The sequence below is a fragment of the Pinus tabuliformis genome, chromosome 6 (assembly GCF_031772625.1).
Source record: "Pinus tabuliformis cultivar Carrire ecotype Pingquan chromosome 6, CPIR1, whole genome shotgun sequence".
Taxonomy (NCBI): Eukaryota; Viridiplantae; Streptophyta; class Pinopsida; order Pinales; family Pinaceae; genus Pinus; species Pinus tabuliformis.
Genome location: NC_142292.1, coordinates 1,098,801,908 through 1,098,819,012, shown reverse-complemented (window position 1 = coordinate 1,098,819,012; position 17,105 = coordinate 1,098,801,908). Strand labels below are relative to the sequence as shown.

The following is a 17,105-nucleotide window of genomic DNA, read 5'->3' as shown; positions in this document are numbered from 1 at the left end:
TGCAATCGAAATTAATCGAAACCCTTTCCTTTTTTAATTTGACTCACACGCATATCGCATTTCAAAGAAAAACTAAATCAGGGAGGTATGAACGCAGTAAGACAAAAATTTCGATCGATGATTTAAACTTACCATAATCGCATACCTGCAGAAGCTAAAATTAAGACGTGTAAAGCAAAACGATTCTTCGGGTGCACGCAGAGAGGAGCTCTCACGATGAAGAGATTGCCCAGGATACTTCAACGCATTCTTTATGGCCTCAAACAGGACGTGATCCCTTGATGGCAGCGGTCTTGAAATCTTACGCAGATGGATATGCTGTAAATATACGCATGATAGACCAGTGTTTGAAAGTATGCAACCCTTTAGTAACCAGACGGTGATGAGGAGAACGTATCAGATAGTATCTCTCTGAAAACCCTGTACAAGAAAACAAAAACCCTAATGAAAACTGCATAAAGCAAAAAATTAAAAATAAAACCCCAGACAGCTGATTAATGTACAAATTGTGGCCCCTGAAATGACAGATTTAGCAATAACAGCAGTAATATTTTCGAAATATCAGAAAACTTAAATTCTGCTGTGAACAGAAAGAAAATCTCTCATGCAAAACATGAAATAAACTTTAAATGATTAACCCAGGGCCAAAATCAGCTGGGCTCTGCAAAGAAAAGCCTGTGGGAGTCGGCTGGTTCAGCCTAGAACTTCCCCAAACGCCCACCAATATTCTCTACTAAAAGGTTTTCCTGCACATCTCAAACAACCATCAACAAAGAGAGAGAGAATGCTGCTAGATCTCAAGAAATAATGGAGATACCTGCCATTATTTCAGAAACCCTAGCAACACTCAAACCCTAGCAAGTGAACAAGATACCTGTGCTCACAATACTCTAAAAACAAGCTATGACTAATGGTTGAAAACTGAAATATGCAGAAAATTAAAGATCTCACAGCAATCCCAGAGAGTAACACCAACACGATTTGGACCCCAAAGTCTTCTTTTATTAACCAGAAATCAGATTACAAGAGAGCTTTTTCAGTACAGACTCACAGATCAGATCCCACTTGAACTGACCCCTAGCACCCTACTTAAAGGAAATGTCTCCAACGGCTAGTTCGAGTGATCCATGTAGAAATGATCTCGACCGTTGATGAGGATCAAGACATCTCTTGATCTCATCCGTCGATTTATTAACTTAAAATATTATTATTTTATTAGTTAGGGTTTTTGCTCTATTTTATGATTTTTTATTATTTTTTTAATTAATTTTTTTTTTTAATTTTAAAACTTTTTTAATTTTTTTTTTATTATTTTATTTTTTATTAAATGGATCATTGAACTAAGCCTTCAGAAACATCACCTAGGACCTAGGACTTAGGACTCATGAGGGGATTTAAAACATTTCTCAACCCTCAAGACACATTTCATGATGACTTTTTACAATTTACATCTGAAGGGGACAAACCCACTTAATACAGACCCTCACAAAACACCCAGCTCTGCGACACAACGATAATCTAGCAGATTAACACACTAGGATTCTCCTAAAGTTCTAATGACAAAATCCATCCCGGCTTTGGGGTCAGGTTTGAAGGAAAACTCTGCCGATCCATGGATCGGTGAGACGAAAAACCTTCCGGGACGTAGATTACCATCAGAAAGTTAGGTCCACCTAGGCAATTTTACATACATGACTCTGATCTGCTTAGATTATTTACAATTCATACATGCAGACTGGGTTTACAACTGAAATGATCAAGCTGCTGATGATGGCAGGATGGCACGGACATGCTGATCAGGTGCTGCTTCTTTCTGTCAAGAAAAACGGGGTGCACTGCATGGGTAGTTGACCAGTAGAGGTCAACATCTGGCTCTACTTGGGGACACGTTGCTGCTTGCAGGAATGTGAGAATCCAGAATCTGCATCCATACAACACAAAAAATAAGTAGCGTCCATCCAAAAATCAGCATATACGTTAAGCACAATAAAGATAAAAGCTTTTCATTTATTAACTATCTAAAGCAGAAACGAAAATGCGGAAAAAACAAGGAGTAGGGTTAGAAATACGATACAAAGGATGCCCTACGGCATCAGATGTGTTCAATATAGTGCATACTGAGCATTTGCCTGCTTTCAGGCAAATCTGTCGGCTGCTTGTCGAATGTGCCATGTCCAATTTTGCATATGGTAGGACTCTTTCCTATTCGAAAATCAAGCTGCTCGCGGCCGTCTGATGCATCAAATCTTCTTCTCATTTTCTTCCTCTTGCCCTTTTTCTTTCTGGCAGGATGAATTACTGATGAGGTGGAACTTTATGTCTCGAAACTATCAGATGAAGTATGCGTGATATGTCTCTCTTTAGCCCGCATCTGATCTTTATCATTCTTAAGTTCATCTTCAATCAACCATCTTTCAACTGAACTAATAACCTCCTCATAATAAGATGGAGCTTGTTGCAACAAATGAGAAGGCTCCTGATCTATTGATGTTATCTGGTTTCTTTCATTTTCCAATTGCTGAAACTTTTGAACCTGTATTCTAATGGCATCCATCTGTCTAGAGTGTTCAACCTTTATAGCACTAGTTTGTCTGGCATGATGTTCTTCCATGTCTTTTATTACTTTAACATTTTCTTCCTTTATGTTCATCAAGCAATGCTGCATGGAATTTATTTCTTCTTCATGATTCGCTTGCATGTTTCCAATTTCTGTTTCATGTTTAGTTTTCATGGCTTCAATTTCCTTAGCATGCTGATTTTGCGTGTCATCGATCTCCTTATTACGTTTTTCCAGATGGGTGCGTAAAGTTTTAACATCATTGATAAGATTAGTTTGGTTGCTTTCCATATTTTTCACCAGCATCATTAAATCTTGTATTATTTTCTTTTGCTCTTCCTTTTCATTGTCATTTATCCCTGATTTTTCACTATCATGAACTTGATCTGCAATAGTTCCGGTTGATGACACATTCTGATCTTGAACTCTTTCTTTCTGTTGCACAATTTTAGGGGCAGAAGGCAAGCTGTTTGGACTATCATATCTATCTTTAAAAGCATTGAGAATGTCTTGTAAAGAAGTGAAAAAATCATTAGGAAAATTATTAAACCAATTCAAGGCATCACCCTCTAAAGAATGGACAAATAGACGCATCTTGAAATCTTCATGATTATATTGAGGAAGTCTACAATATATGGTCATTACACAAGTAAACATGTTTAAATGATGTCTAACAGCGACCGGATCATCACCCGAGAACTTAAATAATTTAGAAATGGCCTCTTTCGGAAGATCATGGAGATTATTAGTAAAATGACATGGTTTACATGAATAATCCATGATGAACAACAAGGGATCAAATGGATGATAGAAAGAGATTTCTGCTCAAGAGAATTAAGAGATGAGAGAAGTGGAGTCGCCACTTGAACAATGAATCTGATTCTAGGATCCAAAAAGTAACCACAAGCAGATATGAGGAAAGCTTCTTGTCTGGGAAAAATGAGAAAGTGGAGTCGCCACCCAAACAGGAAACAAACCCAAGAGGCGCTGCTGATATGTGATGAAAAGATGCCAAAATATTGAATCTGCCAGCTCAACTGAGAGATGAGAAAGATGAGAAGATGAATGATTGTCGTTTGAAACACCGAGAACAAAGTGTCCCCGGCAACGGCGCCAAAAAATGTTGTCGCGCGGATTGACACGACAACGCTCAGACCGGGGGCTGTCACTCTGATCCCCGATCCCTCCGTTTAAGCCTGTCTCCCGCGGCTAAGGGGGGTAGTCCCTGTGAGATGATGAAGCCAACTGTCGACCAGTTGGTTGGGAGACACGAGATACGATATAAAAAAAAGGACTCGATGGATTTGGTTAAATTAGCAGACCAGTGCCTTAAAAGACTGTTATTACAATGATTACTTGTTTAAATGATACAGAAACATCAACCGTGAACAACAATCATTTGTTATCAGCTTAATCACATGACCAAAACGATATCTGGGAACTGAAAATTTTAAAAGAAATGAATGCTTTAAACCACCACAAGTCACAAACCATTAACCAGATATCATATTTCGTATCTCGACTTGAAGATTTTAGATCTCAGCATGAAAGAGAATTCCCGAAAAATCACTGGATCTGACAAAGGAAAAATTCCGAATTTTTTTTTTTTTTTTTTTTTTTATAATTTTTTTTTTTTTTTTTTTTTTTTTTTTTTTTTTTTTTATGTGAAAATTCTAAATCTAAACTAAACTAAAAAAACTATTAAAATCTGAAATTAAAATCTACTAAATCTAAACTAAATGATTAAGATTATTCCTAAAATCAAAATTAAAAAAAATCTAAAATCTAAATCTAAAGGTATATACAAAGGCTAACACATTAAAAATTAATCAAAAAAAATCTAAGTAAATATTATAAATAAATCTTAAACTAAGAAAACTTAAATCTAAAACATAAAACTAATCTAAAACCTAAGACTAACCTATGCTATGAAACAAGAAGAAGAATTAACCTACGTTACAATCTGAATAACCAAACAAAATATGAATTCATTTAACAACATATATAACTTACGAAAATAAAACCTCAGGCAAAAAAAATAACGCAATAGTCCCGAGCATAACAGTTGGAACGCTAAACAACCCACGGGAAATACGCTGGGCAGTTCGGAAAAGTTACAGCGATACGCATTTGATTACCTGCTACGGACATATGTTCATAACGTAGGCCCAAGCCACTGAAAGGTTAAACCACCGCAAGTATTCATATCATAAAATCAAAATCGAAAATGCGTTAAATGAAATGCTATACAGTAAGAAAATAAATCGTGACTGCGCCAAAGGAAGGGTTTAAGCCGCCAGAAAGGAAATATGCTGCACGCCCCTTCAGCCTGCCCTACTATTTTCGTAGCCTGCTCATGCACATTTTATTGAAGTCTATACAGAACTCATCTCAGAGAAAATACGACGAGGTGCGGCACGAGAAAGTCAATAAGGAAATCAAACGTGCATCAAATGATATACTTGCAATCGAAATTAATCGAAACCCTTTCCTTTTTTAATTTGACTCACACGCATATCGCATTTCAAAGAAAAACTAAATCAGGGAGGTATGAACGCATTAAGACAAAAATTTCGATCGATGATTTAAACTTACCATAATCGCATACCTGTAGAAGCTAAAATTAAGACGTGTAAAGCAAAACGATTCTTCGGGTGCACGCAGAGAGGAGCTCTCACGATGAAGAGATTGCCCAGGATACTTCAACGCATGCTTTATGGCCTCAAACAGGACGTGATCCCTTGATGGCAGCGGTCTTGAAATCTTACGCAGATGGATATGCTGTAAATATACGCATGATAGACCAGTGTTTGAAAGTATGCAACCCTTTAGTAACCAGACGGTGATGAGGAGAACGTATCAGATAGTATCTCTCTGAAAACCCTGTACAAGAAAACAAAAACCCTAATGAAAACTGCATAAAGCAAAAAATTAAAAATAAAACCCTAGACAGCTGATTAATGTACAAATTGTGGCCCCTGAAATGCCAGATTTAGCAATAACAACAGTAATATTTTCGAAATATCAGAAAACTTAAATTCTGCTGTGAACAGAAAGAAAATCTCTCATGCAAAACATGAAATAAACTTTAAATGATTAACCCAGGGCCAAAATCAGCTGGGCTCTGCAAAGAAAAGCCTGTGGGAGTCGGCTGGTTCAGCCTAGAACTTCCCCAAACGCCCACCAATATTCTCTACTAAAAGGTTTTCCTGCACATCTCAAACAACCATCAGCAAAGAGAGAGAGAATGCTGCTAGATCTCAAGAAATAATGGAGATACCTGCCATTATTTCAGAAACCCTAGCAACACTCATTCCCTAGCAAGTGAACAAGATACCTGTGCTCACAATACTCTAAAAACAAGCTATGACTAATGGCTGAAAACTGAAATATGCAGAAAATTAAAGATCTCACAGCAATCCCATAGAGTAACACCAGCACGATTTGGACCCGAAAGTCTTCTTTTATTAACCAGAAATCAGATTACAAGAGAGCTTTTTCAGTACAGACTCACAGATCAGATCCCACTTGAACTGACCCCTAGCACCCTACTTAAAGGAAATGTCTCCAACGGCTAGTTCGAGTGATCCATGTAGAAATGATCTCGACCGTTGATGAGGATCAAGACATCTCTTGATCTCATCGGTCGATTTATTAACTTAAAATATTATTATTTTATTAGTTAGGGTTTTTGCTCTATTTTATGATTTTTTATTATTTTATTATTTTTTTAATTTTTTAATTTTAAAACTTTTTTAATTTTTTTTTTATTATTTTATTTTTTATTAAATGGATCATCGAACTAAGCCTTCAGAAACGTCACCTAGGACCTAGGACTTAGGACTCATGAGGGGATTTAAAACATTTCTCAACCCTCAAGACACATTTCATGATGACTTTTTACAATTTACATCTCAAGGGGACAAACCCACTTAATACAGACCCTCACAAAACACCCAGCTCTGCGACACAACGATAATCTAGCAGATTAACACACTAGGATTCTCCTAAAGTTCTAATGACAAAATCCATCCCGGCTTTGGGGTCAGGTTTGAAGGAAAACTCTGCCGATCCATGGATCGGTGAGACGAAAAACCTTCCGGGACGTAGATTACCATCAGAAAGTTAGGTCCACCTAGGCAATTTTACATACATGACTCTGATCTGCTTAGATTATTTACAATTCATACATGCAGACTGGGTTTACAACTGAAATGATCAAGCTGCTGATGATGGCAGGATGGCACGGACATGCTGATCAGGTGCTGCTTCTTTCTGTCAAGAAAAACGGGGTGCACTGCATGGGTAGTTGACCAGTAGAGGTCAACATCTGGCTCTACTTGGGGACACGTTGCTGCTTGCAGGAATGTGAGAATCCAGAATCTGCATCCATACAACACAAAAAATAAGTAGCGTCCATCCAAAAATCAGCATATACGTTAAGCACAATAAAGATAAAAGCTCTTCATTTATTAACTATCTAAAGCAGAAACGAAAATGCAGAAAAAACAAGGAGTAGGGTTAGAAATACGATACAAAGGATGCCCTACGGCATCAGATGTGTTCAATATAGTGCATACTGAGCATTTGCCTGCTTTCAGGCAAATCTGTCGGCTGCTTGTCGGATGTGCCATGTCCAATTTTGCATATGGTAGGACTCTTTCCTATCCGAAAATCAAGCTGCTCGCGGCCGTCTGATGCGTCAAATCTTCTTCTCATTTTCTTCCTCTTGCGCTTTTTCTTTCTGGCAGGATGAATTACTGATGTGGTGGAACTTTCTGTCTCGAAACTATCAGATGAAGTATGCGTGATATGTCTCTCTTTAGCCCGCACCTGATCTTTATCATTCTTAAGTTCATCTTCAATCAACCATCTTTCAACTGAACTAATAACCTCCTCATAATAAGATGGAGCTTGTTGCAACAAATGAGAAGGCTCCTGATCTATTGATGTTATCTGGTTTCTTTCATTTTCCAATTGCTGAAACTTTTGAACCTGTATTCTAATGGCATCCATCTGTCTAGAGTGTTCAACCTTTATAGCACTAATTTGTCTGGCATGATGTTCTTCCATGTCTTTTATTACTTTAACATTTTCTTCCTTTATGTTCATCAAGCAATGCTGCATGGAATTTATTTCTTCTTCATGATTCGCTTGCATGTTTCCAATTTCTGTTTCATGTTTAGTTTTCATGGCTTCAATTTCCTTAGCATGCTGATTTTGCGTGTCCTCAATCTCCTTATTACGTTTTTCCAGATGGGTGCGTAAAGTTTTAACATCATTGATAAGATTAGTTTGGTTGCTTTCCATATTTTTCACCAGCATTATTAAATCTTGTATTATTTTCTTTTGCTCTTCCTTTTCATTGTCATTTATCCCTGATTTTTCACTATCATGAACTTGATCTGCAATAGTTCCGGTTGATGACACATTCTGATCTTGAACTCTTTCTTTCTGTTGCACAATTTTAGGGGCAGAAGGCAAGCTGTTTGGACTATCATATCTATCTTTAAAAGCATTGAGAATGTCTTGTAAAGAAGTGAAAAAATCATTAGGAAAATTATTAAACCAATTCAAGGCATCACCCTCTAAAGAATGGACAAATAGACGCATCTTGAAATCTTCATGATTATATTGAGGAAGTCTACAATATATGGTCATTACACAAGTAAACATGTTTAAATGATGTCTAACAGCGACCGGATCATCACCCGAGAACTTAAATAATTTAGAAATGGCCTCTTTCGGAAGATCATGGAGATTATTAGTAAAATGACATGGTTTACATGAATAATCCATGATGAACAACAAGGGATCAAATGGATGATAGAAAGAGATTTCTGCTCAAGAGAATTAAGAGATGAGAGAAGTGGAGTCACCACTTGAACAATGAATCTGATTTTAGGATCCAAAAAGTAACCACACGCAGATATGAGGAAAGCTTCTTGTCTGGGAAAAATGAGAAAGTGGAGTCGCCACCCAAACAGGAAACAAACCCAAGAGGCGTTGCTGATATGTGATGAAAAGATGCCAAAATATTGAATCTGCCAGCTCAACTGAGAGATGAGAAAGATTAGAAGATGAATGATTGTCGTTTGAAACACCGAGAACAAAGTGTCCCCGGCAACGACGCCAAAAAATGTTGTCGCGCGGATTGACACGACAACGCTCAGACTGGGGGCTGTCACTCTGATCCCCGATCCCTCCGTTTAAGCCTGTCTCCCGCGGCTAAGGGGGGTAGTCCCTGTGAGATGATGAAGCCAACTGTCGACCAGTTGGTTGGGAGACACGAGATACGATATAAAAAAAAGGACTCGATGGATTTGGTTAAATTAGCAGACCAATGCCTTAAAAGACTGTTATTACAATGATTACTTGTTTAAATGATACAGAAACATCAACCGTGAACAACAATCATTTGTTATCAGCTTAATCACATGACCAAAACGATATCTGGGAACTGAAAATTTTAAAAGAAATGAATGCTTTAAACCACCACAAGTCACAAACCATTAACCAGATATCATATTTCGTATCTCGACTTGAAGATTTTAGATCTCAGCATGAAAGAGAATTCCCGAAAAATCACTGGATCTGACAAAGGAAAAATTCCGAATTTTTTTTTTTTTTTTAATAATAATTTTTTTTTTTTTTTTTTTTTTTTTTTTTTTTTTTTTTCTATGTGAAAATTCTAAATCTAAACTAAACTAAAAAAACTATTAAAATCTGAAATTAAAATCTACTAAATCTAAACTAAATGATTAAGATTATTCCTAAAATCAAAATTAAAAAAAATCTAAAATCTAAATCTAAAGGTATATACAAAGGCTAACACATTAAAAATTAATCAAAAAAAATCTAAGTAAATATTATAAATAAATCTTAAACTAAGAAAACTTAAATCTAAAACATAAAACTAATCTAAAACCTAAGACTAACCTATGCTATGAAACAAGAAGAAGAATTAACCTACGTTACAATCTGAATAACCAAACAAAATATGAATTCATTTAACAGCATATATAACTTACGAAAATAAAACCTCAGGCAAAAAAAATAACGCAATAGTCCCGAGCATAACAGTTGGAACGCTAAACAACCCACGGGAAATACGCTGGGCAGTTCGGAAAAGTTACAGCGATACGCATTTGATTACCTGCTACGGACATATGTTCATAACGTAGGCCCAAGCCACTGAAAGGTTAAACCACCGCAAGTATTCATATCATAAAATCAAAATCGAAAATGCGTTAAATGAAATGCTATACAGTAAGAAAATAAATCGTGACTGCGCCAAAGGAAGGGTTTAAGCCGCCAGAAAGGAAATATGCCGCACGCCCCTTCAGCCTGCCCTACTATTTTCGTAGCCTGCTCATGCACATTTTATTGAAGTCTATACAGAACTCATCTCAGATAAAATACGACGAGGTGAGGCATGAGAAAGTCAATAAGGAAATCAAACGTGCATCAAATGATATACTTGCAATCGAAATTAATCGAAACCCTTTCCTTTTTTAATTTGACTCACACGCATATCGCATTTCAAGGAAAAACTAAATCAGGGAGGTATGAACGCAGTAAGACAAAAATTTCGATCGATGATTTAAACTTACCATAATCGCATACCTGCAGAAGCTAAAATTAAGACGTGTAAAGCAAAACGATTCTTCGGGTGCACGCAGAGAGGAGCTCGCACGATGAAGAGATTGCCCAGGATACTTCAACGCATGCTTTATGGCCTCAAACAGGACGTGATCCCTTGATGGCAGCGGTCTTGAAATCTTACGCAGATGGATATGCTGTAAATATACACATGATAGACCAGTGTTTGAAAGTATGCAGCCCTTTAGTAACCAGACGGTGATGAGGAGAACGTATCAGATAGTATCTCTCTGAAAACCCTGTACAAGAAAACAAAAACCCTAATGAAAACTGCATAAAGCAAAAAATTAAAAATAAAACCCTAGACAGCTGATTAATGTACAAATTGTGGCCCCTGAAATGCCAGATTTAGCAATAACAGCAGTAATATTTTCGAAATATCAGAAAACTTAAATTCTGCTGTGAACAGAAAGAAAATCTCTCATGCAAAACATGAAATAAACTTTAAATGATTAACCCAGGGCCAAAATTAGCTGGGCTTTGCAAAGAAAAGCCTGTGGGAGTCGGCTGGTTCAGCCTAGAACTTCCCCAAACGCCCACCAATATTCTCTACTAAAAGGTTTTCCTGCACATCTCAAACAACCATCAGCAAAGAGAGAGAGAATGCTGCTAGATCTCAAGAAATAATGGAGATACCTGCCATTATTTCAGAAACCCTATTAACACTCAAACTCTAGCAAGTGAACAAGATACCTGTGCTCACAATACTCTAAAAACAAGCTATGACTAATGGCTGAAAACTGAAATATGCAGAAAATTAAAGATCTCACAGCAATCCCAGAGAGTAACACCAGCACGATTTGGACCCGAAAGTCTTCTTTTATTAACCAGAAATCAGATTACAAGAGAGCTTTTTCAGTACAGACTCACAGATCAGATCCCACTTGAACTGACCCCTAGCACCCTACTTAAAGGAAATGTCTCCAACGGCTAGTTCGAGTGATCCATGTAGAAATGATCTCGACCGTTGATGAGGATCAAGACATCTCTTGATCTCATCCGTCGATTTATTAACTTAAAATATTATTATTTTATTAGTTAGGGTTTTTGCTCTATTTTATGATATTTTATTATTTTTTTATTTTTTTAATTAATTTTTTTTTTTTTTTAATTTTAGAACTTTTTTAATTTTTTTTTTATTATTTTATTTTTTATTAAATGGATCATCGAACTAAGCCTTCAGAAACATCACCTAGGACCTAGGACTTAGGACTCATGAGGGGATTTAAAACATTTCTCAACCCTCAAGACACATTTCATGATGACTTTTTACAATTTACATCTCAAGGGGACAAACCCACTTAATACAGACCCTCACAAAACACCCAGCTCTGCGACACAACGATAATCTAGCAGATTAACACACTAGGATTCTCCTAAAGTTCTAATGACAAAATCCATCCCGGCTTTGGGGTCAGGTTTGAAGGAAAACTCTGCCGATCCATGGATCGGTGAGACGAAAAACCTTCCGGGACGTAGATTACCATCAGAAAGTTAGGTCCACCTAGGCAATTTTACATACATGACTCTGATCTGCTTAGATTATTTACAATTCATACATGCAGACTGGGTTTACAACTGAAATGATCAAGCTGCTGATGATGGCAGGATGGCATGGACATGCTGATCAGGTGCTGCTTCTTTCTGTCAAGAAAAACGGGGTGCACTGCATGGGTAGTTGACCAGTAGAGGTCAACATCTGGCTCTACTTGGGGACACGTTGCTGCTTGCAGGAATGTGAGAATCCAGAATCTGCATCCATACAACACAAAAAATAAGAGCGTCCATCCAAAAATCAGCATATACGTTAAGCACAATAAAGATAAAAGCTTTTCATTTATTAACTATCTAAAGCAGAAACGAAAATGCGGAAAAAACAAGGAGTAGGGTTAGAAATACGATACAAAGGATGCCCTACGGCATCAGATGTGTTCAATATAGTGCATACTGAGCATTTGCCTGCTTTCAGGGAAATCTGTCGGCTGCTTGTCGGATGTGCCATGTCCAATTTCTCATATGGTAGGACTCTTTCCTATCCGAAAATCAAGCTGCTCGCGGCCGTCTGATGCGTCAAATCTTCTTCTCATTTTCTTCCTCTTGCGCTTTTTCTTTCTGGCAGGATGAATTACTGATGAGGTGGAACTTTCTGTCTCGAAACTATCAGATGAAGTATGCGTGATATGTCTCTCTTTAGCCCGCATCTGATCTTTATCATTCTTAAGTTCATCTTCAATCAACCATCTTTCAACTGAACTAATAACCTCCTCATAATAAGATGGAGCTTGTTGCAACAAATGAGAAGGCTCCTGATCTATTGATGTTATCTGGTTTCTTTCATTTTCCAATTGCTGAAACTTTTGAACCTGTATTCTAATGGCATCCATCTGTCTAGAGTGTTCAACCTTTATAGCACTAATTTGTCTGGCATGATGTTCTTCCATGTCTTTTATTACTTTAACATTTTCTTCCTTTATGTTCATCAAGCAATGCTGCATGGAATTTATTTCTTCTTCATGATTCGCTTGCATGTTTCCAATTTCTGTTTCATGTTTAGTTTTCATGGCTTCAATTTCCTTAGCATGCTGATTTTGCGTGTCCTCAATCTCCTTATTACGTTTTTCCAGATGGGTGCGTAAAGTTTTAACATCATTGATAAGATTAGTTTGGTTGCTTTCCATATTTTTCACCAGCATCATTAAATCTTGTATTATTTTCTTTTGCTCTTCCTTTTCATTGTCATTTATCCCTGATTTTTCACTATCATGAACTTGATCTGCAATAGTTCCGGTTGATGACACATTCTGATCTTGAACTCTTTCTTTCTGTTGCACAATTTTAGGCGCAGAAGGCAAGCTGTTTGGACTATCATATCTATCTTTAAAAGCATTGAGAATGTCTTGTAAAGAAGTGAAAAAATCATTAGGAAAATTATTAAACCAATTCAAGGCATCACCCTCTAAAGAATGGACAAATAGACGCATCTTGAAATCTTCATGATTATATTGAGGAAGTCTACAATATATGGTCATTACACAAGTAAACATGTTTAAATGATGTCTAACAGCGACCGGATCATCACCCGAGAACTTAAATAATTTAGAAATGGCCTCTTTCGGAAGATCATGGAGATTATTAGTAAAATGACATGGTTTACATGAATAATCCATGATGAACAACAAGGGATCAAATGGATGATAGAAAGAGATTTCTGCTCAAGAGAATTAAGAGATGAGAGAAGTGGAGTCGCCACTTGAACAATGAATCTGATTCTAGGATCCAAAAAGTAACCACAAGCAGATATGAGGAAAGCTTCTTGTCTAGGAAAAATGAGAAAGTGGAGTCGCCACCCAAACAGGAAACAAACCCAAGAGGCGTTGCTGATATGTGATGAAAAGATGCCAAAATATTGAATCTGCCAGCTCAACTGAGAGATGAGAAAGATGAGAAGATGAATGATTGTCGTTTGAAACACCGAGAACAAAGTGTCCCCGGCAACGGCGCCAAAAAATGTTGTCGCGCGGATTGACACGACAACGCTCAGACTGGGGGCTGTCACTCTGATCCCCGATCCCTCCGTTTAAGCCTGTCTCCCGCGGCTAAGGGGGGTAGTCCCTGTGAGATGATGAAGCCAACTGTCGACCAGTTGGTTGGGAGACACGAGATACGATATAAAAAAAAGGACTCGATGGATTTGGTTAAATTAGCAGACCAGTGCCTTAAAAGACTGTTATTACAATGATTACTTGTTTAAATGATACAGAAACATCAACCGTGAACAACAATCATTTGTTATCAGCTTAATCACATGACCAAAACGATATCTGGCAACTGAAAATTTTAAAAGAAATGAATGCTTTAAACCACCACAAGTCACAAACCATTAACCAGATATCATATTTCGTATCTCGACTTGAAGATTTTAGATCTCAGCATGAAAGACAATTCCCGAAAAATCACTGGATCTGACAAAGGAAAAATTCTGAATTTTTTTTTTTTTTATACTTTTTTCGAATTTTTTTATTTTTATTTTTTCTATGTGAAAATTCTAAATCTAAACTAAACTTAAAAAACTATTAAAATCTGAAATTAAAATCTACTAAATCTAAACTAAATGATTAAGATTATTCCTAAAATCAAAATTAAAAAAAATCTAAAATCTAAATCTAAAGGTATATACAAAGGCTAACACATTAAAAATTAATCAAAAAAATCTAAGTAAATATTATAAATAAATCTTAAACTAAGAAAACTTAAATCTAAAACATAAAACTAATCTAAAACCTAAGACTAACCTATGCTATGAAACAAGAAGAAGAATTAACCTACGTTACAATCTGAATAACCAAACAAAATATGAATTCATTTAACAGCATATATAACTTACGAAAATAAAACCTCAGGCAAAAAAAATAACGCAATAGTCCCGAGCATAACAGTTGGAACGCTAAACAACCCACGGGAAATACACTGGGCAGTTCGGAAAAGTTACAGCGATACGCATTTGATTACCTGCTACGGACATATGTTCATAACGTAGGCCCAAGCCGCTGAAAGGTTAAACCACCGCAAGTATTCATATCATAAAATCAAAATCGAAAATGCGTTAAATGAAATGCTATACAGTAAGAAAATAAATCGTGACTGCGCCAAAGGAAGGGTTTAAGCCGCCAGAAAGGAAATATGCTGCACGCCCCTTCAACCTGCCCTACTATTTTCGTAGCCTGCTCATGCACATTTTATCGAAGTCTATACAGAACTCATCTCAGAGAAAATACGACGAGGTGGGGCATGAGAAAGTCAATAAGGAAATCAAACGTGCATCAAATGAGATACTTGCAATCGAAATTAATCGAAACCCTTTCCTTTTTTAATTTGACTCACACGCATATCGCATTTCAAAGAAAAACTAAATCAGGGAGGTATGAACGCAGTAAGACAAAAATTTCGATCGATGATTTAAACTTACCATAATCGCATACCTGCAGAAGCTAAAATTAAGACGTGTAAAGCAAAACGATTCTTCGGGTGCACGCAGAGAGGAGCTCTCACGATGAAGAGATTGCCCAGGATACTTCAACGCATGCTTTATGGCCTCAAACAGGACGTGATCCCTTGATGGCAGCGGTCTTGAAATCTTACGCAGATGGATATGCTGTAAATATACGCATGATAGACCAGTGTTTGAAAGTATGCAGCCCTTTAGTAACCAGACGGTGATGAAGAGAACGTATCAGATAGTATCTCTCTGAAAATCCTGTACAAGAAAACAAAAACCCTAATGAAAACTGCATAAAGCAAAAAATTAAAAATAAAACCCTAGACAGCTGATTAATGTACAAATTGTGGCCCCTGAAATGCCAGGTTTAGCAATAACAGCAGTAATATTTTCGAAATATCAGAAAACTTAAATTCTGCTGTGAACAGAAAGAAAATCTCTCATGCAAAACATGAAATAAACTTTAAATGATTAACCCAGGGCCAAAATCAGCTGGGCTCTGCAAAGAAAAGCCTGTGGGAGTCGGCTGGTTCAGCCTAGAACTTCCCCAAACGCCCACCAATATTCTCTACTAAAAGGTTTTCCTGCACATCTCAAACAACCATCAGCAAAGAGAGAGAGAATGCTGCTAGATCTCAAGAAATAATGGAGATACCTGCCATTATTTCAGAAACCCTAGCAACACTCAAACCCTCGCAAGTGAACAAGATACCTGTGCTCACAATACTCTAAAAACAAGCTATGACTAATGGCTGAAAACTGAAATATGCAGAAAATTAAAGATCTCACAGCAATCCCAGAGAGTAACACCAGCACGATTTGGACCCGAAAGTCTTCTTTTATTATCCAGAAATCAGATTACAAGAGAGCTTTTTCAGTACAGACTCACAGATCAGATCCCACTTGAACTGACCCCTAGCACCCTACTTAAAGGAAATGTCTCCAACGGCTAGTTCGAGTGATCCATGTAGAAATGATCTCGACCGTTGATGAGGATCAAGACATCTCTTGATCTCATCATTTATTCGATTTTATTAACTTTATTTTATTTTATGATTTTTTATTATTTTATTATTTTTTTCATTAATTTTTTTTTTTTTTTTTTTTTTTAATTTTAAAACTTTTTTAATTTTTTTTTTATTATTTTATTTTTTATTAAATGGATCATCGAACTAAGCCTTCAGAAACATCACCTGGGACCTAGGACTTAGGACTCATGAGGGGATTTAAAACATTTCTCAACCCTCAAGACACATTTCATGATGACTTTTTACAATTTACATCTGAAGGGGACAAACCCACTTAATACAGACCCTCACAAAACACCCAGCTCTGCGACACAACGATAATCTAGCAGATTAACACACTAGGATTCTCCTAAAGTTCTAATGACAAAATCCATCCCGGCTTTGGGGTCAGGTTTGAAGGAAAACTCTGCCGATCCATGGATCGGTGAGACGAAAACCTTCCGGGACGTAGATTACCATCAAAAAGTTAGGTCCACCTAGGCAATTTTACATACATGACTCTGATCTGCTTAGATTATTTACAATTCATACATGCAGACTGGGTTTACCACTGAAATGATCAAGCTGCTGATGATGGCAGGATGGCACGGACATGCTGATCAGGTGCTGCTTCTTTCTGTCAAGAAAAACGGGGTGCATTGCATGGGTAGTTGACCAGTAGAGGTCAACAGTATCCATTTCACACCTGTAATTTTTATTGTATAATATTTGACTAAGCTCTTCATGATGTCAAACAAGACTGAAATAATGCTTTTCTTCCAATAAATATGTTCTAGGCTAGACTGTCATTTACTAGTTGGTTATTGACTGAATTTTGGTTGGGCTTTTTGACGACCATTTCACTGTAATCAATATCTTCTTT

General features: G+C 36.9%; 1 protein-coding gene across 7 annotated transcripts in view; it reads left to right on the top strand.

Moving 5' to 3' along the window:
• The window catches only part of PUX1 (plant UBX domain-containing protein 1), a 408,013-nt gene that overhangs the window by 228,744 nt on the left and 162,164 nt on the right, over positions 1-17,105 (top strand). The window lies entirely within an intron of this gene.